The sequence below is a fragment of the Neopsephotus bourkii genome, unplaced genomic scaffold (assembly GCF_033783945.1).
Source record: "Neopsephotus bourkii isolate Nb327-2 ecotype Australia unplaced genomic scaffold, CSIRO-AGI_Nbou_v1 NB_1505, whole genome shotgun sequence".
Taxonomy (NCBI): domain Eukaryota; kingdom Metazoa; phylum Chordata; class Aves; order Psittaciformes; family Psittacidae; genus Neopsephotus; species Neopsephotus bourkii.
The window spans coordinates 410,056-435,172 of NW_026901981.1; the positions used below are offsets into that span (position 1 = coordinate 410,056).

At 45.8% G+C, this 25,117-nt stretch overlaps 1 long non-coding RNA gene across 1 annotated transcript in view; it reads right to left on the reverse strand.

Annotated features, from left to right (window-relative positions):
• LOC133221006 (uncharacterized) overlaps positions 1-25,117 on the reverse strand; it is a 179,765-nt gene that overhangs the window by 113,942 nt on the left and 40,706 nt on the right. The window lies entirely within an intron of this gene.

The window sequence follows — 25,117 nt, forward strand, 5'->3', positions numbered from 1 at the left end:
CCTAAGATGTTTTCCAGGAAAAGTTTGGGAATGTCTCAAAGGAAACAACACGCCCAAAGGACAAGATTATCCTCAAATCATTGCGTTCTTTGTGGCAAGAGAGAAGGGTGCTGGAAGTTCTTTATCTGTGTTCATGCAGGGAGCACTCACTGCAGCTAGGAGGGGGCTACAAATAAGCTCAGGGCTTTGCATTGGATCCTCCTCCTTGCACCAGCTAAACCATGAACCAGTGTGGCCCCAGGGGTGGTAATATCACCCTTCACTCCAAAAGGGACCCTCCAAAGGTGGCTTTCTTGATGCCTTCAGTTAAAGATGCACTGACTCCTTGTTGCAAGGTCACCTAGGGGAGAGCTGGTGGGAAGCATGGGTTAGCTCGCTCGGCCCTTGCTTTGAGTGTTGTCCCCACTAAAGGCTTCTTGTCCTGATTTTAGCTTCTGGGTCAGTGCAATGAGACTCTTCGTGTCCCTCAGCCCAGCTTCGCCTCCCCTTGCGATGACTCTGCATTACACACCAGCTAAAAGCCATGGAACACGAGTGCGATGAATGAATATGTTGGTGCACATTATTAATCTAGCCAGCATCAGAGAGGCAGTTCTTTCTATCCCAGTGCAATGCTCTCAATAACAGATCACATTTCCCCCCCCACCTACACACACACACTTTCTCCCAGTCAGCATATATTGGTGTTAAGTGCCAAGTCAAGACAGCCTAGGGAAAAACCTGAGCTGCATCAGTATAACAGTGTCCCTGGGATGGAGAGGAGGGAAGTGATGCTCTGTTCATTGCACCAGCACTCATAATACACTGCAAAAATAGCCCATGGAACGTTGCTGTGGGGTAACAATGACTGGGAAACTGGGACTCCCTGAGGCGTGTTGGGTCTTCATGGTGAGTGAGTGCTGTGGTAAGGACAGGAGCAGAGCTCCCTTGGCAGCAACTAAGATAGATCTATGGGAAACAGAATGACCTGAAATCCACTTAAAAACCAGGCTGGCTTCAATGGCTTTTGGTTTTACGCTGCAATGATTGTGCTGAGAGTTAGGAGGAGAAGAAATTCATCTGGCTGGTCCCATCAGCAGGGCTGGTCCCATCAGCAGGACTGGTCAAATCAGCAGGACTGCTCATTTTGGCTCGTGCAGGGAAGAGGTAATCTGAGCATTTGATGCCTAAAGTCTTTTTAGATCACTGATCTGAGCTGTAGGTTTCCTCTTAAGTTCTCACAACAAGCACCCCGCCACTTACACAGGGAGTTCTGTCAGTTCTCAGCAGGGATGCTCTCAGCATGTTTGTTGGATCTCCTTTTGCCTTAAGATACAAGCAGGAGAGCACAGCCACCACAGGGGAGGGAGGATGCTGTGCAGAAAGCTTCCTTTGAGGGCTCTGTGGTTATCATTGGATATTGGAATCATAACTGCTCTGCCATCTGTGCTGGGTATTGCTTCTCACCCAGCAGGGTTGTCTCCTGAGGGTCTCCAGCCTCCGTTCTGACTGCAGCTCCTCCCTTTGTGCAAGCCTTGGTTGCTGGCAATTGCCATAGCGGTTAAAATAACAGCACAAAATCCACTTCTTGGGAACACCGATTCATCCAGAAGCATGGTGATGATCTTAAGGATCACAGAGTCACAGAATGGTTTGGATGAAAGGGATCTTAAAGCTCATCCGGTTCCAACCCCTGGCACTGGCAGGGACACCTTCCACTGGAGCAGCTTGCTCCAAGCCCCTGTGTCCAACCTGGCCTTGAACACTGCCAGGCCTTTTCCAGCCTAGTTGATCTGTTGATTCCATGATTCTATGGTGCTAAACCTCCTTTTCCAAGGGGTAACAGAAAGGACTCACATTATTTTCCACTGCTTTGCTTGATTGTGTCTGCTCAGAATCTGCCTCTTGTCTCTGCTGCAAAGGGGATAATTACTAAGAGGGTGTCAGATCGAGACTGTAATTCATGAGCAGCTGCAGAATAAAGAAAGGGATATTTAACATGACTGCTTCAGTATCTGGATGTCTATTAAAGCATATCCCCCTCCTAACCATCTGCTGGGGTGGAAGGTCAGAAAAAGCCCTAACTCTGGAAGCTCTGCTTCTGGGGATGTCAAAAAGGGCTTCATAGAACGAGGTGAAGACTCTTCTGCACCCAAAGATAGGCAGCACTGCTAACTGGGAGCTTTATCAAGAGTGGCCCAGCTATGGAGGTTTGCCTAGGTGCCAGCATCGTGGGGTCAGGAAATTAAGTAAAGGCTTTGGCTTTCAACTCCAAGCATGAAAAGGCATGTTTAGAGGTGCAGAGAAACCCTTTGGGGACTGGTTTGCACATCTGCCTGAGAAACGGGAACAAAAAGGGGAGGATTTACTCTAAAATTCGTTGTAGTAGTTGTTGTTGTTCTTATTATAAATCTCATGGTCTTAAGTCAGTCTATAATCTTGATATTGATTAGCACAGATTCATGTATAACCGGTTTCTGTGTCCCAGCTCAATATTTATCCAAGATTGTGAAAGAGCAGGACAAGAAGCCAGTGGTTTCAAGGTATGCAAGTCATCTGTGATGAAACTGCCTCAGGAGGGGGAAGACTTCACATGACACAAGGTTTCTTTGTTGGGGAAACCCTAATACGCTTTCATTGTGTGCCAAATGCTATGGAAACCCCATTTCTTTTGCAATGTAAAAGTAAACTGGACAGAGGAGAAGAAAACATAGAGCAGGAGATGTTCCCATGCCTCACAGCACTGGGATGAATTCCCAAAGAAAGCTTCACTTCTCTGTATTATATAATTCCTTCTCAGATGTGTTCAGATTCACCATAACATTTGACTGATGTCTCCACGCATCCTTGCAGTATTCACCTCTTTGCACAGAGAATGACTGAGGAAAACCTACACAGCATTAAAGCCCTCGGGCTGAGATCCAGCTTAGGGTCTTTTAACTTGCCAGGAATCTGGTTTTATTGGATGTCATCACCCATCCTCCTTGTCCAGAGTAATAACATTTGGAATTCAAGTTTGGGGTTAAGATGAGAAAACGAACGGCAGCGCATAGGGCTGGTATTTCTGGCGTGAGTAACTGTGAACAACAGTACAGGAGCTCCTGGGGTGGAGATCACCAGTGGCTATTTCAGGCAGGAAAGCATAAAACACCTTCCAACCTCCCCTTCCTTCAGCAAGAGTCAAAAAACCCTATTTTTGGTGTCTGATGTCTGCCTGGCAGCCCCAAGGATATGGGACGGCTGATGGAGCTAAGCTTGCAGCCAGATCTGAAGTGATGGGAAGTGGTGATTTGTGAGAAAAACCACAGTGGAACAGTCTGTGGTTGACATAGGATGGGGAATGGAGGCAATTGACTGCTATTTCAGAAGATGGAGAGTTGCAAGTGTCATGACAAGGACTGCTTCTTAGCCTGGACCTGAGCCAGCAGGAAGAACTGAACTGCAGCTTGCTTCAGGATCAGGAATCATAAAATCACAGGGATCACCTGATCCAGCCTTTCTAGGAAAGCATGACCTACACTAGATGTCCCAGCACCCTGTTGCGATGAATCTTAAATCCGTGTCCAGCACTGGGGAATCCACCACTTCCCTGAAGAGATTGTTCCAGTGGTTGATTGTTCTCATGGTGAAACGTTTTCCTCTTGTGTCCAGTTGGATCCCCAGCAGTAACTTGTGCCCATCGCCCCTGTTTTCCATGTGACTCCTTGTCAAAAGGGAGTCTCCATCTTCTTTGTAGTCATCCTTTATATGCTGGAACATGGGGATAAGGTCTCCCCTGAGCCTTCTTTTCTCCAGCTGAACAGTCCCAGCTCTCTCAGCCTTTCCTCACACAGCTTTCCAGTCCTTGGATCATCTTTGTGGATCTTCTCTGGACCCTCTCCAGCCTGCCCACATGTAGAGCAGGGACCAAAACTGAATCTAGTATTCCAGTTGTGAATAGAGTCCAGTATTCCAGGATCAGACATAGGTGCCTGGATGCATCTCAGGTAATGGGAATGTCTTCATGGCAAGAAGCATACTCCCAGAGAGATGTGGAGCTGTAGCATAGGATATTACTGGTTGCTGCATAGCAGATGTGTTGGAAAGGATAACATGGAGTGGCAAAACTCTACCCACTGGGGCTAAGGAGAGTTCATAAACCCATCTCAAAGTCTCGTATCACATTTGTCTCTCTTTGATCTTCATACAGAGCTCACCTAATGGTTTGCATTGAAAGGGAGGAGGGAAGGGATGCAGGATAGAAAAACAAACAGCCCTTTAGGAGGGGCAGGCAAACAGCTAGACACTTTTTCCACTGCTAGAAATAGGCACTGGTGGAAACCTGTCACTCTGCCTGTGTCTAGCTAAATAGAACAGAACAGGCTATTTCAGTTGGAAGGGACCTAAAATAATCATTTAGCTCCACTGTCTGATCAATTCAGGGCTGACCAAAAGTTAAAGCATGTTGTTAAGGGCATTGTCAAAATGCCTCTCAAACATCAACTACTTCTCTAGAAAGCCTGTTCCAGTGTTTGAGATCCTCTTGGTTAAGAAAAGCTTACCGATGTCCAGTCTGAACCTCCCCTGGTGCAGCTGTAAACCATTCCCATGCATCCTATCACTGAATCCCAGGGAGAAGAACTCAGCACCCCCTCTCCACTTCCCCTCCTCAGGAAGCTGTGAAGAGCAACCCAGGCATCTCTTTTTCAAGCCCAGAGCGAGTGGAGAATTGTATCAGTTCTGCCCCAAAGTCCCTTCTGTTCACCCTCCCCACAAACTCCTGCAGAGGTCTATGGGATGGAAAGGATCAGTAGGAGATCCCTACAATAGATTTTGTGTGGATTGCTCCCTTTTGCTGGACAATGGATCAGCATTATTTCCTTATGGAACTCCTTGGGTTCCCAATCTCCTGGCTTCAGTGGGCATTTCCCAAGATGATCCTTTGGCCCTTGGCATTGGGTTCCTCCAACCCAAATACATTCTGCACCTCCCACTTGGGTGCAAACTCCAAACACCAACTCTGCATCTCTTCCCATAGGCTTTACCACTTTCTCATCCCTCTTCGACAAGGATTTGCCCCGAAACAGCCTTGGAGTTACCAGGGCAACCTGCAGAGGTCTGGCAGCCTGGATCATTGTTTGGGGCTGCAGCTCCCCGGAGGAATTCACTATTTGTTTTAGAGATAAAAGCTGCAACTTCCACACATTCTTCTTCCATTTCACTCTCCATTAAGTGCATTGCCCTGTCATAACAAAGCTCATTGAATTATTAGAGATGAGGGCTGGGGAAAAGGATGGGGGAGAGAGCTTGTTGCACGTGATTTTGCTTTGTGGGCCCTCTCTGGGAAGCAACCATTGGTAGCAGGGTGCGTTTAGGATGTGGTTAGGGCTTTGTGGGAGTGCATGGGGGACAGTGAGGGTTGCTGAGTGTTGCAGTGAGTTGGGAGTCAGGATGGGAGTGTTAATGGTTTGGTTGAATACAGTAGTCTTGGAGGAGTCCTGTTTGCTTGTCCCTCTGGTCCTATCCTGGATCACAAGCATTTCACTTCATGCCCTGCTTTCCCTTGTGCTTTTTTAGACATGATGGAAAAATAAAGGGTAAATAGGAGGTCAAATGGAAGCCTCATGTCTGAGAATAGTGGTTGACCCCTCCATCTCCTCCAGTACCTCCAAAAACTCATACTCTCTCCATTACTCCATCGTCAACTATAGAGTTGATGTTCCCAGCTCATCTTAGTGAATAGTTTCCCTTGTGTCTAGTGGAAACTGCAGGTTGCTGAGATATGAATCACCAAAGCTGGATTCCTTCATTCCCCAAAAACTCCTTTCTGGGGTGTCAGCATGGCAGAGCTGGTGTAAATCCTGTGTCACCCCAGCACCCCTATCCTCACTCTTTCATTTACTTGTGGTAGGCTAAAAGGAGAAATATGCTTTTTGTGAGGAGAATTCACTCCTTCAGTGGGAAGCCAAGTTAGGTCAGAGCAGTCACTTATTGCAGCCAGATGAGGTGAGCCCCATTCCTAAGTCTCAGTTCTAATACTGACCCTGGTTTAGTTTTTAACATGACTTTTTCTCTTTCAATGCCCCAGTTTCCAATGCAATTTCCAATGTAAATTGCATCCTGCATCTCAACAAGCTTAATGAGACAGTATTGGCCTGGCTCTATGAAAGGTTTTTTAGACCTACAGAAAGAACATGCAGCAGCTGTAATAAATATTTTTATTTCCAGGAACTAAAGCTTTTTCCACATAAACTCATTTGCTCTTTTTGCTTAATAGTTGCTTTGGTTTTTAATATATTTATTATGGAGCTCTCTTGTATTTTGAAGACAAGACTAAAACCAAACTGGAAGCTAATTGAAACACCGCCTCCCTTTTATTTCCCTACTCCTATGTTTTAGTGAAGACTAATTTAAAGGACATTCATCCAGTTAGTGGAAATGCGTCATTCTCATCAGCAGTAATGGGAATTACAGAAGGACATCGGTTGCACAAAGAACCCCCTTAAATCCCTGCAACTTGAGGAAAAGGAGTACAAATCACAGCACGTTTCACTTTTATTTGGCATGGTTAATGCACAGCAAAGCTAAACCGCATCAGTAAGATATGCTGGCTCACTCCTTGGCATGTATCTTAACAGTAGCTGGTGGCTCTTGGCTGGAGCAGTGTCTCAGTGTCTTTTTGAGGCAGGAGAAGAAATTAAGTCTGTCTTAGATGAATGCAGCATCGTTTAAGGACTGACAAGGCTGGAGATACAAGTCCTGCATCTTCCTGCTGGACAAGTGCATAAGAGATAGGAAAATTCCTGCTTTCATCACAACACATAGCCAAAATACTTTACAGTGGAGGAGAGCTGAAGCTCTCTATCTTGTTGCAAAAGAAACCACCACAATAAATAGCCAGAGGTTTAATGAATTTAGCTTGCTTATGAGAATGGAGAAAATAGGGACTGATTATACTATAATACTGGTATAGTCAGGAGTCCTGCTGAAACCAGACCCTGTGTGACATGCAAGATCCTTCAAAGACTAGGTGCACCAAGACACCCCATACATCATCTTCTGGAAGCACCTGCTTAAGGTTCTCTGTCTTCCAAACACATAACACCAAAGAACATGCAGGTACCCAGCACTGCTGCCAAGCCTAGCCCAGGAGGAAGACTTAACATCAGTGCTTTTTTGACCTGTTCTCCTTCCCTTCAATCCTGCATTGTAGATCAACCCAACTTAACTCCATTCTTCTGTGCGTCCCTGTTCCTTTACTATTGACAAATACAGGCAGAATGGAACTACAAGCAACACTCAAAGTGCTGACCTCGGTACACCTTGAGACCTATAGGTACACCTATTTCCTGGAAATGTTTCCCTGCTGCAGCTGGATATTGGGCATCAGTGTTGGGTTCAACTTTCTGATGTTGAGGTCTAGGACAGATTAGGCAGAAGTTATTAACCCAGATCACCCCAAATGTGGAGTCACTGTTGATTCAACTTAAGCCACTTCCAAATCTACTGCCCAGACACTAGGAAACTGTTGCCAGGAGACCTTGTGCAAATATTTTACTCACTTGAGATCAAGCCAACCTGGAGGGAGTTTGCCTACAGCCTTGTACCAGTAAAAAGATATTATTCTTTTAGCCTGGGACACTGGCAATGAAATGGGACTTATTAGAGCTAAGGAATTCATTCTTGTGCTTTGGATCAATCTAAGAAAGCTCGAACGGATTCAAAGCTGTCTTTTGCTATAAGCTATGCAAACAAGTGTTGGAGAGCATCCCTGTCCCAGCACAGGATAAAGCCACATAATCTTGGCTGGGTTAAAGACGCTAATGAGGTACCAGGGGAGCTGGCATAATGTGATTGTTCCCAGGTACCCCAAAGGAGAATTAGCGGCACTCACGAATCTTCACCTCAGTATCTTACATCAGGTACAACCCTGCTTTATACAGCAAGTACCTCAGTTCTCTGCTACCTGCAAGAGGAGGGATTCAGCTCACAGATGCAGGCAGCAGTGTCAGGGGAGTTGCTTTGTCCTAAAAATGTCAGTTTTGCCTCTGAGGTTGGGAAGCCTCAAGGAGGGAGCTCTGCAAGTGCACCCCTACGCTTGCATCAGCCACACATACACATCCACTTAACCCCTGCTCTGCACTGTGACAAACTGCAGCTGTATTAACGTAATAAAGGGAGGAGAGTTAAAAGCCAGGGTGGGGAGAAACAGGATTAACAAATAAGGCAATAAATGCTCAGTAATCTGTAGCATGCAGTCTGGTCTCTCTCTGGGAGTCCTTGCAGCAGAGTCATTGCAGTTACATGAGGGTTACAGTATGGATCTAGCAAGCTGGAAGGGTGCACATCACATCCAACAACCCCCCTTTGCCCTTTGTTGAAATGCAGCCACTCCTGGGGCACAAGTTAAGGGTGGAGTGTGATTCAATTTGCCAGTTTTTTGGACATTTATCCATAGTAGCAGATGTCTCCCCTCCCCAGAGGAGGCATGTGTCCTTTTGGAGCAGTAGCTGGAATCCATAGGGGATTCTCTGGAGCGGCCTAAAATTGACACTATTGAGGGGACCAGAGAGACATCTTGTGCTCCTGGAAGTGAAAGATGTGGCTGCTTTGTTGGTATTTCTGCATTTAAGAGTTGTATTTATACAAAGCAATCTGTCTAGTGGTGCATGCATGAAAAAGGGCAGAAGATGTGAAGATACTGCAGAGAGGCATGAAGGGTTTTGCAGTATTCAGCTCTGTGCCAAGTGCAAGATAGGGCACAGCAAAGCTGAGCTATTCTTCCAGTTAAAATAACATCTAACCAAGGAGGCAGTTTGATTCTCTGCTTCTAGAGAAGGGACTAAACAACATGAAGAAGGGCTGGTGGTTATAAAGCCGAATATCCATAAGAACACTCCAGCTGAAGTCTATGTTTCACACTGTTGAGATTAACAATAAAAGGAAATTCCGGGAAGAACAGCAGGCTGGGCTGGAGCCGCTCCAGGGTGCTTACTAACTCTATATTGAACATGGTGGGAATGCCCTGTTGTAGGGAGAGCTTTGCTGAAATTTCTGGGACCAAAGGAAGTTGTCATTACAGCTACATCCTGAATGCGAGTGAGCTGCGGTCTGCTTGGGAGAACATCTGCAAAAGATGCAAAAGGACACAAAAGACTTTGGCATCTCTATAGCTGGTTGGATGTGATTGATTCCTCTGCTAACAAATGACAAATCCACTCAAAGAAAACCTACAATTCCTTCCCAACTGGCTTGCAAATAGCCACAGCTAAAGTCACCATCAGCAGTGACCATGCTGGAGAGATCCCATGACTCTGATGGTTGATCAAGCGTATGGGTTTGGAAAATCAACAGGGAAGAAAGAGGGGATGCTTTCTGTGCTTTGACTGATTGACCTACCCTATGATTAGAACTAGATCCCAAACATAGGAAGATCAGGGTAGAGCTGGAATCTATACAGTCTTTCTCATTGGCTAATGTTAGATGAGGCATAGTTATCCTCTCATGCCCCAGAAGGTAGTGGCATACTAATTTTCTTGGTATAAAGAGATATTTGGGATGCTAAGTCAACAAAGAAAATGTAAGTCTGCTCTATTTCAATATTTATAACCCCTGGGTGATGGGCTTGAGCATTGAGAAGGCAATGGATCACTTAGGTGAAGTCATGGTCTGCATTGGGCAAGATAGGACTGGTGGCCAGGGAGCAGAGTTTGACTTGGGCCTGGAAATGAAGGCTGAGTGTATGGTTGGAAGAGTTTGGCCAATGGGACTTGGGACTTTGCCATTGAGGAAACCTTCTCCTATTTCCTGAATATATATATATATATATATATATATATATATATAACACTATGATTATTATTTTTTTTCCCTTTTTTAAAGCTTTTGAGTTCTAGAAATGGCAAATGCTTCATGCCTGGCAGTGTTCAAGGCCAAGTTGAACAGAACCTTGAGTAACATGGTCTAGCGTGAGATGTCCATGCCCATGGCAAGGGGTTGGAACTATATGATCCTTTCCAACCCTAACCATTCTATGGTTGCCCATCCATGGGTATTGTCTATACTGATTATGGGGGAGCACCCAGTAGGAAGGGTGGGAGAAGCAGGGTGGGTTCACAAGAGTAAGACGGGTGCTGCAGCACTGGGAAGTTGGTATCTTTGCAAATATTTCCAGCACTTTTGGCTCCCATATCTTGAGCCCCAAATGAATTCCTACCTAGACTCCAGAAACCTTACTATTTAATGTATGAAGCTTCATGTGAATCAATGCAAACTGCCTTCTGTATAATGGAGAAAAACCTTTCTGAAACAAGGAATGTGAAAACAACTGTTGTCCCATAAGAATAATCCCTGGAGGAAATGTTCAGCTCCTTCAAAGCAAGTCTGAAGTCATAGAGTAGGTGACAAACATAGCTGTTGACTCTTAATGTTGTTGTTTGAGACACTGGATTAAAGAAGATGTTGGTGCTGTAACACTGTAGTTCATATGCTGGATCACAAAAAACATTTATCTGAAAAGAGCCTTCTTGTCCTCTTCAAATTCTGCTTTCTTTGTCTCTTTAATGTGTCTGCATGTGATGGCATTAGAGAACAGCTTTGAGCACTGCAAAGGGCTCAGTCTGCAAGTAGTCCTGAAAGGCAAACATGGAAAACAGGCTGGGAAACATTACTGACTGTTTCCTACAGATAGCAAAACAAACTGTGGAAGGCTTGAACACACCCTCAAACTTGGGTGAGTGGGTTCCCAACGTAGCTGTCTTTTATGAGTGTTTAACCTCAGGTAGGCAAGAACCAGAGAACCAAGCTACAGTGATGGCTAGCCCAAGGTGGGATCTCTCTTCATCTATTTCGATGAGACATCTCTGAGTCTGAATCATCCACAGCACCATGCAGGGTAGGACCACACATTCCTTATTAAATAGCACAGGGATTAATCACAGGAAAGAATGAGAAAGAAAACGGAATTCTGGAACCTCCTCTGGTGCATCAGCCACAGCTTTTCCTCTCCAGTGAGCTCTGATTTCGATAGGAGACATTCATCAATGAATGAGATGCTCTGTGGATCTCACTCTGCAGTGATAGTGCATCTCCTGAGCATGGTCAACGGAGGGCCAGCTGGCCCCTGCAAAGCAGTCAAAAGCAAAAAGAGGACTAGGGAAGGAAAGGTGCAAGGGGTGGTGAGGAGTTTCCGATATCCTTGAGGTCACTCTTGGCAGGAGACAGGAGCACAAGACAGCACGTATTGAGGGATAAATGAAGTTCTTCCTGTCTTGGTTCCATGGCTGTTGTCATCTCTTATTTGTTAGCCAAGGGCTGAGCTACTGTCACGGCACATATTCCACCCCACCTACCTGTGCTCAAGAGCAGCTCTATGTTTAGCATTCACCATCTTCCATTGTGCAGGCAAACGCACTCCTGCTGGGTGCCCCATGGGTGTGCCGAGGTGGGGCTTGGTGATTTCTGACGGATGCTCCCTATTTTTAGCCATCGGATGACATGTGGATGTGGTGGATCATTGTAATTCTTTCCATGTGACAGATCTGGAGTTTATAGCTCCCCATGATGCAAAATCCCACATGTTTTTCCCTTCTTGTGCCAAGCAGATGGAGGAGTGGAGAAGGACCGGGAGCTGTGTCCTTCAGGTAGGTTAGAATGGAGAAGCACTGTAATTGTGTTTTATTCCCATCTTCTTATTTAACTTGTGTTAAAGGAAAAAGAAAGCTTTTCTAGAATTACTGTTTTCTGCCTGCATTCAGTGCTGGTCATGTTTTCATTTGTTCATGCTACAATTTGTGTGTACACAGATTACTGTAGAATCACTTCATGGTTTGGGTTGAAAGGACCTTTAAACATCATCCAGTTCCAGCCCCTGCCACATTCAGGGATACCTTCCACTAGAGCAGCTTGCTCCAAGCCCCTGTGTCCAACCTGGCCTTGAACACTGCCAGGGATGGGGCAGCCACAGCTTCTCTGGGCACCCTGTGCAGTGCCTCAGCACCCTCACAGTGAAGAGCTCCTTCCTTATATCTAGTCTGAATTTACCCTCTTTCAGTTTAAAACCATCCCCCCTTTTCCTCTGCCTACAGGCCCTACTAAAAAGTCTGTCTTCATCCTTCTTATGAGCCCCCTTCAAGTACTGGAAGGCTGATCTAAGGTCTCCTCAGAGCCTTCTCTTCTCCAGACTGAACAACTCCAACTCTCTCAGCCTTTCTTCATAGAAAAGGCTATATATTCATTATAGATTCTATATATTAATTCCTGAATTTGTATATATTCACGTAAGACAAGATGACTTCCCCTGTGAGAGTCAGCTCAGGCAGAGCTCAGAGGACTACCTCAGTGCTCAGGTCTTATGCTGTTAGACACATTCATCTTCTCATGGGATCATGTGGATTACAGGAATACCTCTTCTGGGAATGTTCCCTCGTGGCCACCAGAAAGGTGTAGGCTGAACATCGAAAGTGAGGCCATCCTGCTACTGTGGGCTTTCTGGCCTCTTCTGCTGGGCTCTGCCAAAAGTATGGGTAAGATTACACATGGCTCACATCCAATATGATTGGACTGATCCAGTTCCTGGGAAGACTATCTATAGTAGTATGTTCCCAGTATAGAATATCCTATATTCATAAGCTGCGTGGATGAATTAAACATTCAAAACTGGAGAACAAAGATCAGGAAGGCATGCCTGATTTCCCCAGTAGAGTTGTGAAGAAATCCAGCCTCTTCTGGTCTTGTTCTGCTCAGTCTTTTCAGTAGAGAAAGGTGAATAACGAAACCAGTAGAGTTTCACACGCCTGAAAGCTCAGCATGAGAAACTGCAGAAGGATTTTCTTGTCTACAGGAAGTGAGCAGGAAAAGGGACAGTCCACGTTTGATGTGGAAAAGGGTAAAAGTCTGCACATGGAAAAAAAGCAGCCCAGCCACACATGGGCCCCAAATTAGCCATTCCCAGGGTGACACCTTTGTGAGTGAAGAGCTCAATGAAATGTCATCATTGCACTGAGCCAGAGTCAAAAAGGTCAAATGGAAGTATTGAGTTTTTAATAAAGGAATAAGGTTAAAAAAACCCTTACCCATGGCACTGAGTGTATCTCTAGGGCATAGACTTCTTGCATGGTGTATACAATGCTGATCCCCCCACCTCAACAGGCTACAATAGGACTGGAGAAGGTAAAAGCAGCAGGAACAATTATAGGCCCTGAATGACTTCAGTGTAAGCACTGCCTAGGGAATAGACTGGGACTCCATTGTCTGCAAAAGAGAAAGCTGAGCAGGAGAACAACCTCTGGGTCACAACATCCGCAGGGATACGATGTCAAGTGGGAGGAGGCAGAAGCATTTGTTCCTTCCCGTAACTGCTGGCAAGGGAGCTGCATCCCTCAGCCAAACAACAGCCAGGCAGAGTTCAGGTGTGGTTCTTGGGATGCAGGGATCAGACGCATGAATAAAGCTGGAAAAGGAATAGAAAGCTTCATGGAGGATGGGTCCAGCAATGAACACAATGCTCTGGACAGACATCCTCATGCCAGAGCTCCTGGGGAGCTCACCTATCGCTGCAATTTCCACGCTCCTCCCTAGGAATATTCCTTCTTTCCCTATGCCCACTTTCCTTTATCCATCTCTAGTTATACTGGGGACATGGCAGTGGCTTAGACCAGGCTTTGCTCTGACCCACAGTGGTTGCTGTTCTGCCCAGAGGCATGTGACTGTGAAACAAAGCAGTCTAGCATCATGTCACAAGAGAAGCCAGGGGAGCTCCATCAGACAGCAATTGTAAAGCTAAGGCAGAGAAAAAACTGAAGGGATTGAGCCCCCAAGAATGTATGGAGAAGATCCCAAAGATGCATGGAGAAGATCTGGACAGGGCTTTCACACGGGGATCAAAAGCAGTCAGCGTTATTGAGGGAGATGGCAGGGAGACCTCGTATTTCCCTTGGGAGCTGTGTCTCCCTCAAAAACCCCACCACATTTGTAGGTTTTCTTCGTTGGATGCCGACTAGGGAAGGGGATAAAAAGGCTCTCAGTCCTGCAAGCGCAATCCCTTCACTGCTGGAGGGGGCAGGAGGCTTAGTGCAGCTCCCCATCCCTCCCTTTCAGTTCAGCCCCTAGACACAAAGGCAGAAAAATGCCAGGAATTTCCCAGCGCCATCCCCAGTCCGGCTCCCATCTCACTTTCCCCCCCTCCACCACCTCCTCCCGACTGGGAAGGAGGAATACTAATGAGAAAACAAGGGATCTTTAACAGGCCCCTTGCCCAGTCACTTGGAGGTTGAATGCTGAAAGGGATGGACGTGACCAACCATAAGGAATGAGGCTTCTTCAAGTCTCCGCATTTCTTGGTTTTGTGGCTTTGTTTTGTTTTCCTTTCCCCAATTTCTCCCCCCTTTTGCTATGCTGAAAAAATTCCACTCGGCCCCTCTCCTCTGTTTCTTTCCCCTTGGAGTCAGGCAGCAGCTCCAATCACTGCTGGGTGATTAGCATGTGAAGGGAGAGGGGAAAACAAAATCTTTATTGGTGGCTTGTGGAGCAGGAGCAGCTGGCTGGCTGGATGCTGGCTCCTGTGTTATCCTCACCACCACCACCGATCTCTTTCATTGTGAATGCTTTCCTGTAAGAGCGGGCAATACACCAAAGAAGGGCCGAAAATGGGCTGGGGATGAAAGTCAGAGCAGGTGGAACTGTTTTTCATGGGGGAAAAAGACGAATTGGAATCTTTTTCAGCCTTGAACTTGGAACATAGGGGAGGACAGGGACTTCTGCTCTGTGCCGAGGGGATGACAGCAGGAATGAAAGGATAATTTATAGTGCTGACCTCAATAGGAGCGGGAGGCACAACACTGAGCCCTTTGATGAGATGAGGCTGGGGATGGAGGAGGTGGCTTGAGATGGAGGTTGGGAACACCACACGGTTGGGGGTGGTGGGGACAGTGGGATAGGGAACAATCAACCATCACTGTCCCCTGACAGAGAGACCTCGGCCAGTGGGAGATGAAGGGCTGACAGGTAGATGGCATCTTTTTGGCTCACCCTCACCAAGTGCCTCAACAAGAGCCTGGTGTTCTGAGGGGGGTAAGGAGCATGTAGGCAGCTTGGTGCTGGCAGATGGGCCAGCTCTTGCTGTGGTGATTAAAACCTAGCTAATTAGAAACTAACTAAATCTACCATGATAGAGGGTAGATTTAGATGAGCTATTAGGAAGAAATTCTTCACTATACCCAGAGAAGCTGTGGCTGCCCCATCCCTGGCAGTGTTCAAGGCCAGGTTGGACACAGGGGCTTGGAGCAAGCTGCTCTAGTGGAAGGGGTCCCTGCCCATGGCAGGGAGCTGGAACTGGATGAGCTTTAAGGTTCCTTCCAACCCAAGCCCGTCTGGGATGCTATGAAGTCGAGCTTGATCCTGGACAGAGACTCCGAAGGAATGTGCTGCTGGAATGGAAAACACTATCTGTTCTTTGTGATGGGAACACCAGTGCTTCTGGGGCGGGTATTGCCTGCGAGCACCAGAGCTGGCCGTGCTCAGCTCCTCCTCCCATAGTCCCAGGTGTTTCCTTTCCTGAGCTCAATAATGACATCTGTGAGCCCGAGCCAGGTTATATTTAGTTTCCACCGTTGCTGGCAGGTTGCTGGTGCATAACAAACAGCAGCAAAACACCACTGGTAGGTGCCCAGACCATGAGGTTCAATCATCCTTCAAACCCCAGCTCATGCTTACACAGTGGGAGGAGCTGGGGTATGAAGGATGGGGACTGGCAGGATGGGGCTTAGCATACTGCTTGTCATGCCATTAGCCACTGCTGTGGACTAGGCCCCCACAAAGCAATGAAATCCAGACCAGTTTTGTTTTGGGAACTGTCTCTGGCTATGCAAACTAATCCCATATAATGTCTGGTATTCCTGACCTGTCTCTGCTCCCTTTGTGAAGAAGCTCTTAGCCAGTGCAGGCAATCCTACATCTTTCATGCCACTTGCTCCTCAAGCTGATCACCATTGAGACTACTGCCCATGCCACTTGATGTAGGTGGGATTTGGATGCCTAATCATAGTTTTATTGGGCATCTGAGTTGTCTCAGTATCTGATACATCTATAAGCTTATCTATATTTCACATGTCCTAGAGCATGCCAGCTGGTAATAGAGCTCAACTCATATTTGAGCCCTCAGTCTCCATTAACTCTCATGGGAGCTTAGATACCCAGCTCACAAGAATACATCCAATGCAGGTGTCTTAATTGGAATGTGAAAGTTAGGATTCTGTTTCCTAAACAGGGGTGCCCAGTGCAATGACATCCACTTTGTGCTGCGTGAGACTTACAATCTACATGGAGCTCACCAGTATGACACAGGACCTAGAGAAAAGGCATGGCTTTTTAGACAGGCAGAAGAGGACTGACCATAATACTCAAAAAGACACTAAGAACTCGCTTACTGAGACCTGGATAGTCCACAGAAAGTTTACTCTAAGGCACAATTCTGCTGTTTCTGGCTACTTCTCAGAAGATGCTGCTGCTGTGCCACTGAACCTACCACACATTCACCTGGTTGTTTCAGGTTAGGTCAGAAGATTAGCCTAGTCAGGCATGTAGCATCCTCTATACCTCCTTGTGAAGTGGCACTTGCTGATGGCTTTGTTCCCTGTTTGCACTCCCTGCACATCCTCAGAGGTGATGTGGGAAGAGGTATTGTGCATATATAGATTCTGATTGACATCATAAGATCATTCTTAACACAGTTGTTTCTTCCTGAAAACTTTAGGGTATGTGTCCCCAGCCCGTACACAAACATTCTGTCATAGCCTTCCCCAACCAAGGGCAATACATTTTTGTTAGAACTCAATTGAAGTGGGAATCATTTAGAGCAAGGGAATGTAAAGGTCTGGGCAATGTTGCCCATGGGTGCTATAATTTCAAGTGGTATAAAACTCAAGAAAAGGAAGCAGGAAATGTAGGTACTAGAAGGAAGGGTCATAAGTGGGAAGAAGGGAGACAAAAAAGGGAGTAAATTACATGGATTCCTAGAGGTGTTGATCAGGGAATGGAACAGAGTGAGATCATTTGCACAGGGCAAGGCCAGGTTGGATGGGGTTCTGATCAACCTGGTGTAGTGGAAGGTGTCCCTCCCATGGCAGGGGTTGGGACTGGATGAGATTTAAGGTCCCTTTCTACCCAAACCATTCTATGATTCTATGAAAGCAAGTGATGGAGCAAGTGTGTCAAGCTGGAAGGACTCTGATTGAGGAGTGAGTAATGGATGGTCTAGAAGGGTTTTGAACATCTCCAGGGTGTCCTTTCTGTTCTGGCACCTCTTGTTCCTGAATGCTTGTTACTCATTTGGCTTACAACTGCACACTCCTTTTCTGAACCATTCTCTGGCTGCGCCCTGCCTCTTCCTGCAGATCGCTGTGCTCCCTGCCCTCTTTAACACAACCACACTGTGCACTTTGTCCATGCTCCTGGGAACTCCTGGCTGCAAGGCAATGCAGAGCTCCAGTGGTTGGAGGCATCCAGCAGAGAGATGCTCTTGTGCTTTCTGAAGAGATACTTGCCAGTCACTCTCTGCTCAGCTATTGCTGCAGCATCATTTTGACACGGCGGGACTAACACTGGGGCAAGAAGGGAAGCAAGCAATGGGAAAACTGGAGGAAAGAGAAGGACAAATGTTAATTCTTGGGGCTATGCCAGGCTTTTGCTGGGGAGGTTGGTAGGGTTGAAAACCATGGAATTCAGGGAAGAATACATAGCAAAAAATATTTCTCCTGTATCACTAAACAACCTGAGGCTGCATTGAGCACCGTCATATCTCAGGAACTCCCAATACTTGCCTAATCCACACGGAAGTTTGAGCAGCTGAATCCCCATCACTTGTAAAGAAAAATTAGAGTCATCTATTGTTTTGCCAAGATTTAGGCCCAACTGGACCGAGTGGTCTTTGGAAAACTGTTTCTAGGGCATGCTTTGATTCCGGCCACAGGAAGCACTTGATCTACTGGCATCCTGTAGGATATCTTGAGCTCAACAACCAGGCAGGATAGAGAGGAAACTTCTGAGAGCTAGATCCTCACATCTGCTCTTAAATCATCTGCTTGTGGTTTTGTAACTCACTGGCATTTAAGAATTTCTCTCTAGGATTAAATTAGAAACATCATTGAAATTAATGGACATTGGGCAAGGAACTCTTGATATTCCCAGAGTATTTATGGCACTGAAAGTCGTTTTGAGTGATGGAGATGAATTACTGCAAACAAGGTTATTTTTCAAACCCTTCTGCTGGAAGTAAGCTAATGCCTTACAGTTACAGTGACTTCTGTCATAGTGGATCCTAAACCAAAGAGACTGTTGGGTCAGGAAGTCTGACACTACTGATTAGGTCAGAAATTCATTCAGGTTGTGTTTAGCGCAGTGGTGATGTGATGCTTGTGTCTCTGTTTATTCACAGACAGAAAAATCCAGCCATGGGGGCAAAACCGCTGTGTGTTGACTCATGCATTGATGTACAAATGCACTTCCACTTATTTTAAGGCAATATTCCTCTATCTCAGTAGGTTAATGACACTATGTGGCTTTCATGACCAAACACAACATCTGCAGCATCAAATTTGAAATGCTGAGCTGTTTGCAAGGAAAACTACTACCCTGAAAATATCAAACCCAACAAAACTTATCCAACAGCACTAGGGAAATCATAAACCAGAGAGTTTGCGTAGCAAATTCCCTAGCCATGACTAGGAAGAATTGCTCAGTTCAGAGCTGAGGCTGTACTAGCTGTATAATGGGACTGCTGAGATCATCTGGCCCACTGAAGATGCCTTACAGAGGGTTCATCCTCAGAAGTCTTGCTGTGTTTACAGTAGTCCCCAGACAAATTATTGTAGTAGGCAGCCTACTGAACCTGGAATGGAGAGTATGTTCATGCCTAATTCTGCTAAAGCATTGGAATTGAGATATTTTATCTTATAATAAGTTCAAATTTATCAATTGTCGTGAGTTCTCAGGACCTTTGATGTTTTTCTTCATTCTTAGCTAACAGCTCCTGTGTTACCATCTGTTCAGTGGCCTGGAAGGACAGCGAAGTGCATTGTTTGTCCTCAAAGGCAGACCTTGCCATGGGTTTGAGACCATCATACAATGCCAGTAGAGACGTATTTTTGGCAAGAGCAGTGACGTTTAAAGGAACATCCTCCTTGATGAATTCTATAGATATTTCCGTTAAAAAAGAACTTTTGTTTAGTCAGGGTTTCCATTGTATGCTCACATGCTCTTGAGAGTTGAAGAACATAATGACATGCATTGTTAAATGGAACCTTTGTTTTAGTGGAAGCTGGTGGATGCAAGCTACTTGAAAGAAGTTTTAAACTAGAAGGTAGTCACTAGGGTTTTCCTTCTGGATAAATTGAAAAGAGGCCCTTCCTAGTGTAAGAGAATGGGGAAAGAAAAGGGACACATTGATCACTGAGACTGGGTCTACACTTTCACAAACTTTTACTAAAGGAATCAAAGAAAATTTGCTTCATGAGGGAGAAATAGTTTATACCCCCTTTTTGCAAGCGGAAGCTCTTGAGAAATCCAGAGGTAAGGCCGCAAAACTAGACTGAATTTTACATAGTTGATATGACTGAGAAGTGGGCTAAGAAGAGGAGTTTTGGGGTAGGCTGATGAAACAGTAATCACAACAGCGTGGCAAATAAAGCCAAGTGAGTTCAAAGCTCAGAGGTATCAAGGCATAATATTTTGCACACACATACAACACACCCGTGATTCAACACTGCATTCAACATTTCTGGAAAACATCCAGAAGAAGCCATAAAGAACTTGCTGATGGATTCTACATGAATCCTCTTATATTGGTCACACAAGCAAGGCAGGACACAAAAAGGTGATGGGTGGACACTGACTGTGCTTCTCTGAGAAGGGGCATGTTAACTTCCAGGTGAGCATCATAGAAATGGCATGGGAGTTAGAAATAGCATGATCAGGCTGTACCTAAGACATGTGTGCATTTAGAACATCTAATGGTGAAAGTGGGAGGTCAGAAAGAGATAGCTGTGGTTTGACATGGAGCTGAGGAGCTGGGCTCTCCTCCTGTGGGATCTGGATGAGGCACGTGGCACCCTGGCCTTCCCTTGTCTGTAAATTTGCAACAGTGATGTTTATTCTTAGGGTAACCAGAACACTACCCAGTATGCTGACCTGGAGTTGAAGAAGCAGAGAATACGTACTGTGTGTGGTTGTTATCTGTCTTCATTCATCAGATGACTGATGGAAGCAGCCTCCAAAATGAGAGATTTCTGTGTCTCTCAAACTGATCCCACATCTCTTGGTGTGGGATCTTGCAGACCTGTTGGACAAAGAGGTTCTGGGGAAGCGAACAAAGCCTGGGTAACAAGAAGAGCAAAGCATAAAGCGAGTGGGTATTGTATAGCAGACTCACCAACCTAAATGTATTCTCTCTTGCCTCTTCCCATATGGATGGGGCAACAACACCCCTGTACCAGAGGCACCATGCAAACCCTTCTACTGGTTTACACCTACAGACCTCCTCATGAGCTGGAGAAACAGAGGATTTGAGGGCAAAATTGAAGCCTGGCTAAAGGCTCTGCTGTGCTGCCCTGGCACGGGTGAGCCAGCTTTGTGCCAGTGGCTGCAGGAAGCTAAGAGGGTGTGATCCTGCATCCGTTGTTCTGCAAAGCATTGTGGCCAAGCACTGCAGTGACCTGCCTGTTTGCTGGAGCAGGCTGTGAGCCACCAGATGGGGACAGCTGATCCCAAGGGTCTTGATATTTCTTTGTGACTAGTCATAAGGCACGTCCCACCTTATTATCTCTTTGCTAATGCATGAGGCAGGGCTTGAGTGTACACTGCAATGCAAGGTGGATGTTAAAAGCGACCAGGAGTCAGGTTCAGAACAAGAATCTTCACTTTGTTTGCATAAAGGAAAAGCAAATAGTCACTGATGTTATCCCTTTTCCAGGCAAATAGTGAGCTGCTTGTGTGTCTCACCCTCAGAGCCCTGCACTAGTTTAGGCAGGGAGTGAAAGTTATAACAGACACCACCTTTTCCCAAAGAATTGACTGTATCTTCTCCAGTAGTGTTGCAGACCCAGTTTTAAGTCCATAAGAGATTCATATTTTAAAACAGCTCAAGCACTAAGCATGTATTCTGCTTTCAGAAGACACCAAGGAATACTTGCCAGTGATTTCTTGAGGTGGTTCAAGAGTAGGGACATGGTTTGGTGACAACAGCATGACATTCCTGCTCTTCAGATGGGCTTGCAGTGTAATATTTGAGCCCAGATTTGTAAGTCTGATCCCAGAACTTGAGCTTAGCTGCTTTAAAGTGTGTGTGGATGTAACCAGGCCAGACACAAATTCCTTTTGGTGAACCTGGTTTCCTTCCTGAAGCACTAACTGAAAATCATTTCATCTTCACAGCTGGACCTGAGTGAGGTGGAATGTGAGAACCTGGTCTAAGGTCCCTCTTGGAACACATGACAGCCAACAGCTCTGAAGCACTTGCACAGTTTTCAGTGCATCTTCAAGGCAGTTAACCTATGAGATGTGCTGGTTAGAAATAAAGTCAGTACGTAGAGTCAAATAGGAAATAGATTTGAAAGCAAGCAAGACGTGCTGCTTGGGGCTTCAGTCAGTCTCTTGAGTTGGATTATTCATTCATACCCTTCCCTGGAGGACCTTGGGGGTACCCTACATGGAGGTGTGTCCATAGAGGGTCATCCACAGCAGGCTGAGCACAGGGATATGTTCCATGAGTTTAGGAGGGATTTCCGATTTTGTTGATGATGCAGGGAAATGAGGTCTCCAATTTTTTATAGGTATTTGCCAAAAATATTTACCTAAATGTAGGTGATTTCCATAAGAACAGAGAAACAGCGTTATAGAATCATGGAATAGTTAGGGTTGGAAAGGACCTTCAGATCATCTAATTCCAGCCCTCCTGGCTTGGGCAGGGACATATGTTCAGTGACTATCATCTGGTAGTCTGCATTAAATAGTAGAACAACCAGAGTGTCAAAGAAATGCTCAGAAAATGCAGTCAGTTGAAATAAAACCCCTGGTATCGGTTGAACCAAAATGAAATGTTTTCTTTTTTCCTTCACAGAGATGTTCTTTGCTGTGAGGGTGCTGAGGCACTGGAATGGGTTGCCCAAGGAAGTGGTAAATGCTCCATCCCTGGCCGTGTTGAAGGCCAGGTTGGACAGAGCCTTGTGTGACATGATCTAGGGTGAGGTGTCCAGGGGCTGGAACTGAATAATCTCAAGGTCCTTTCCAACCATAACTATTCTGTGATTTTATGAAATCAAAGAGCAAGCAAAAATCATATCAGGTTTAGTCTCCACTTTGGTTTTGTCTTAAAATGAAACCCTTCATATTAGAATGAGGTGGCTTTTTTTTTTGCTTATCTCTGCAAACTTGTAAGAAAGGTCAACTAAAATCACAGCCAGTTTCACAATTTAACACTTCAGACTTTCAGTTTGGAAAGGAATAAAAAAAAATCATGTTTTTAAACATCTCCAACCTTTAAATGTATTTATTTTAAATTTCTTCTTTATTTTCTCTTTGAGAGTCCTTCTCTGAGCAGTTCACAGGCAGATCTGTGGTACCCTCCGGTAGTACCCTCACCAGCATAACTCATCTTGGAGGATGTCTCTTACACTTATATTGGACCATGTAGATCTACCAGCTTTCAGATAAACCTGTGAGAGTAGCACATTTTTGACCCCTATTTTCATATGCAGTAGCTTAGGCAGCTGCAGAAAGGGAACCTGTCAGTATTCAAAGCCCAAACTCCAGGAGTCATGCCAATGAGCTGCCATGGCCTTTCCAAAAGAGAGAAAAAGACAAAAGAGACACATTTTTGGGTACTGTGGTAGCAAATAAAAAAAAAGGACATGGAAAAAGGACAATTATATTTCCTGTCACTCGTGGATGAACCACAAAGTACTCTCTTTGGAAGAAAACTGTGTGGTTCAGTTGATACGCTGGAGGGAAGGAATGCCACCCAGAGGGACCCTGACACGCTTGTGAGGTGGGCTGATGCCAACCTCATGAAGTTTAACCATGCCAAGTGCAAGGTCCTACACCTGGGCATTGCAGGCACAGCTACAGGCTGGGCAGAGAAGAGATTCAGAGCAGCCCTGCAGAGAAGGACTTGGGGGTGCTGGTCGATGAGAAAATGAACATGAGCCGGCTTCAGTGTGCGCTTGCAGCCCAGAAAGCAACCGTATCCTGGGCTGCATCAAAAGGAGCGTGACCAGCAGGTGGAAGGAGGTGATCCTGCCCCTCTGCTCTGCTCTCGTGAGACCTCACCTGGAGCATTGTGTGCAGTTCTGGTGTCCTCAACATAAAAAGGACATGGATCTGTTGGAACCAGTCCAGAGGAGGCCACGAGAATGATCAGGGGACTGGAGCACCTCCTGTATGAAGATAGGCTGAGAAAGTTGGGGCTGTTCAGCCTGGAGAAGAGAAGGCTGCATGGAGACCTCAGAGCAGCTTCCAGTGTCTGAAGGGGGCCTATAGAGATGCTGGGGAGGGACTCTTCATTAGGGACTGTAGTGGTAGGACAAGAGGTAATGGGTTAAAACTTAAACAGGGGAAGTTTAGATTGGATATAAAGAAGAAGTTCTTTATTGTAAGGGTGATGAGGCACTGGAATGGGTTGACCAGGGAAGTTGTGAATGCTCCATCCCTGGAAGTGTTCAAGGCCAGGTTGGACAGAGCCTTGGGTGATATGGTTTGGTGTGAAGTGTCCCAGTGACAGGGGGGTTGGAACTGAATCATCTTAAAGCCCTTTCCAATCCTAAGTATTCTGATTCCATAAAAAAGACTAATCTAGCTTATCAAATAGGCTTTTTTTTTTCTGGGGGGTGATGGGGAAGTGACCAACTGAGAAATGCTGACCTTTATGTCCAGTCCTACTGCAGTGAGAAGCCGAGAGAGCAAGAGGAGGTGGAGGGATGGCTTCCCAGGGGCTGCATCATTGCACTGCAAAGCAGAAGCAAACCCAGGATGGGGAACACACCTCAGAAGTGTGACCTGGCTCAGGGAAGTTCTCAAGAAGGTATGTTCAGTTGATAAGGCTTCCTCACCCTGTGCATATCTGAGCAGAGCACTATGTGGACTCATTTCTTTTGTGCTGGCAGCCCTAGCTGTGAGGAATGTGATCCTCCTCTCTCTTTCTTTTTTATCAGCACTGTAGATTTGCAACTATCTTGGATTTACCTTCATAATCCTGACGCAAACCCATCAGATCTGTGGGGTGAATTACTGCTTTAATTGGGACACTCTGCTTGGCTCTCCTTCCACATGCTGATTCTATAGTGATGTCTGTCTGTGTTGACAGTGTCCTTTGCAATGTTATTCCAACCCATCTCAACTACTCATTTGATGGCTAAGACAGCTTGGAAACAGCCAAAGAGAAATCTTCAAAATTCATCAGCATAAATGGATGTGCAAATAGTTGTGGGACAGTGATGAAGGAATAGCCAGGACCTAGCTCTCTGCTGAGAGAAGCCAGCTGTTAGGTGTATGCCATTTGCTGATCATCTAGCCCAGCTTTGTCTATCACACAATCTTTGGTGACCCATGTGTGGTAGCCAGCGTCTTGGCATGGCCAAAGAAGGGTTCTGCAAGGCAGTTGTGTGGGATTGAGATGGGTCACATTGTGCACACATCTTATATTCAGAGCAGCACCAGTATGGACCTGCTGGCAGGAGTTTGGCCCCTGTGGGCAATAGTTTTCTGAACATTGACCCTCCTTCTTTTAACAACAGACATTAGAGACTTTCAGGATAGATCCACTATGAAGACTTCTATTAATTCTATACATTACATTTTCGTAGGTTATGTGCTTTGCAAATACATTATCCAGTCACCTTAGACACAAATAGATATCTGCTTTTTGCAGTGGGAATCTCACAGATGCAGGCACCAGGGAGGAATGGAAAGGAGATGGAGAAATTACTTTAATGCTAAGGAGCTGAGTCATTCTGGGACTGAGTTTGCTTATCAGGGGGAACTGGTACATGGTGGAACGTTGTTTAAACATAGAATATCATCTGTGTCAATGAAGCAGGAGAATGTTAATGATGAGGAGTAGAGGGAAGGGAGGGAGACTGGCATGTGAGAAGGCAGATTTCAATTTGAATTCAGA